At 40.3% G+C, this 2,670-nt stretch overlaps 1 long non-coding RNA gene across 1 annotated transcript; it reads left to right on the top strand.

The window, feature by feature from the left end:
* Positions 1–917: 917 nt before the first annotated feature.
* LOC310985686 lies at positions 918–1,968 on the top strand. The gene is made up of 3 exons (XR_014595364.1): positions 918–1,084; positions 1,349–1,428; positions 1,585–1,968. It is a non-coding gene; the product is annotated as an uncharacterized lncRNA (long non-coding RNA).
* Positions 1,969–2,670: the final 702 nt, after the last annotated feature.

Here is a 2,670-nt window from a genome sequence, read left to right as displayed (position 1 = left end):
ATCTCTGTTAAACTCAGTAATTATTCCTAATGAAAGGTATGAATAACAATGTGCCAATAGCATGATGAATATCTTATGTAAAATGCTGACATTTTGGCCTGAGGGTGAGACTGGTAGAAAGCCTCCTGAGTGTCCAAATTGGGAAGAGTCTGCACTCAATTTCATGGCTATCTGCCCACTTGATTTGTCTTGATTATCAGATAATTCTTGTGCAAATGTGGACATTTTTGAGCTGATGGTGGGATCAGGGACAATTCGGCTGGGACCGTGGACATCCATACCAAATTTCCTGGAAATCTGCTCAGCACTTGTCGACAAAGTCGTGTTGTGAACCAAAGTCCACACGGACAAACTAACCAAATGACTGACCAATTATTCTGTCTTTCTACCTGCCACTACTGGGAAATAAACAAACAGGAGGAGCATTAACTCTGCCAAGACATAAACGATGTGACCTGCATGTCAAAAACATGCAATAAACATTTCACACGCCGGGTGAAATGCTCGTTTTTATCTCGACTCGAGCACAAATTGTACTCGGCAGACATGACTGCTGTTGGGTCACATCGTTGACTGCAATCCCCAGACAAAATGAAAAGCTCAGTGCTGCTGATCAATTTATCACAAGATTTGACCAACGTGGTTCAAGACTTTAATAAACCACTCCTGCTTTTAGTTTGTGACATTCAGGAACTGCAGGAAGATTCAGAGTCTTGTGAATGTGTGTTCGATGAAACTACTTAAAATTTCTATGAAAGGGGATTTACATCAGATGGACCCTATTAGTGTTCCTATGATAATACTTACAGACCAACGTCACCACTCAATCTAAGTTTAGCCTTTTTAGGCGCTGACTTAGAAGAAGAAGAAGATCATTTCCTCAAATCGAGCAACTTCCCTCATCTGACACATGATGACAAGCAGCTGTAGGGAGCGTCAGACAGTATAGAGACTCAAATCAAACCCAAACTCTCTCACAGTGGATCATCATGGCACAAGAACATGAGCTCTCAGACTACAGCAACGCATATGATCTCCCGGGATGTGAAACCAACAAAGGTGACACTCCACCAGGTAAGAGCAAGTTCATTGAGGAAAAAGAAGAATTGTTAATTAAGAAATCCATCTGTGAGATACTGTTGACTATCTTTTGTTCTTCAGGAGGTAAATGTTTATTGTGTTTCACTCTTGCTGCCTCATTATTTTCATAATTCAGTATTAGGATGATGAAGCATCAGTTTATGTTCATGTTACTATGATGTGTGAACAGATTTAAGGGGTGTAATAGCAGCGTCATTGTTGACCAAAGAACCATGTGTATGTGTGACTCCCCCTCCACAGATAGAAGACTCTTCAGATTTGGGATTATAACTTTAGCAGTTCTGTGCGTCACACAGGCCGCTCTTAATGTCTCCCTTCGCCTTGCCTGTAAGTTGTGTCCAACCATATTTCTGTTCCACTATCAGTATTTGCTTTGCACTGGAAGCTGCAGTACACTTGAAACCATGTTGTAATACTGGATGATGTTTCCTCGGCGGGGTGTTGTGCAACCAAGTCCTAAAAATATCTTCTTTTTTTTTCCAGTTTATTCAAACGAAGACGTAGATCAGCTTCCTTTCAACTCCTCCGCGATAGCAGAACTGTGCGCGACTGACCGGTCTCAACAGAACACGACCCAGGGATGTTCCTGCTGCAACAACCTGCTGAGGACTCTGCTGAGGGAATATGAAGCCTTGAAAACGCAGAGGGACCTGTTGCAACGTCAACTGTCTGCATGCAAATCAGACTATACGTACTCTGGGTATATGTCAAAGGAGGATTACATTGACCTGGAGGAAAGTTCAGCTCAGTTCAGTTAAACCAGCAACCAGCTCTTCAAGTATTTCACATTTTTTATCACATTTTGATGAAACATTAATATTTTACATTCTCATATAGAGCTGGAAAATTGCTGAATCTTAACTTTTTATCCTTATTTATATAACTTTGTATAGTTTTGTGAACTTCAATCTGTAAATATGAAATAAACTATGATGAAGATCAGAAAAATGCTCTAATTAACTAATCTTACATCTCACACCAAAAATAAATTCTGGACTCAAAATAACTCGCTGGAAAGGATGGATCCGACGTAGAGTTGTCTTTTATTTCCTTTAACAAGAAAGCAAACAAAGTTCAACCCGAGCCACTTACAGATACAAAGTTCGAAAAGAAAAGTAACAAAGTATCAGGCTGCATGCAAAGCACAACCCCAAGACATGCATCAAGGAGTAGTTAAGTGACTGACTCCTTACCAAAAGTTGAAGGCTTATATAGGCCTGGGTCTATTCCCAAGTCGATTCACCACGATTGTCCTCTGAGAACTCCAATACCTCTCAACTTCACCCTCACAGACCTAACACTGTCCGTTGGGCGACGAGGGGATGGCAACTTCCCTCACAGATCCTGCATACTAATGTGAACCTGCCTGCTAGTTGACCTCTTACCTACCCCTCTCTCTCTCTCTGGCTGCACATAAGCAGTTGGCTGATCTTTAAGTCACAAAACATACTCCTTTCAATTAGATATACAGAACAAAACATTATATAATCATTTGTGATCATTTAAGATGATCAACATTAAATCTTAAACTAATAGATACATAATGAGTATATGTCTTTTTTAATAGTA

The sequence above is a fragment of the Trachurus trachurus genome, assembly GCF_905171665.1.
Source record: "Trachurus trachurus genome assembly, chromosome: 5".
Taxonomy (NCBI): domain Eukaryota; kingdom Metazoa; phylum Chordata; class Actinopteri; order Carangiformes; family Carangidae; genus Trachurus; species Trachurus trachurus.
The sequence above is the reverse complement of the archived record's forward strand: the minus strand, read 5'-3'. Positions and strand labels throughout refer to the sequence as shown.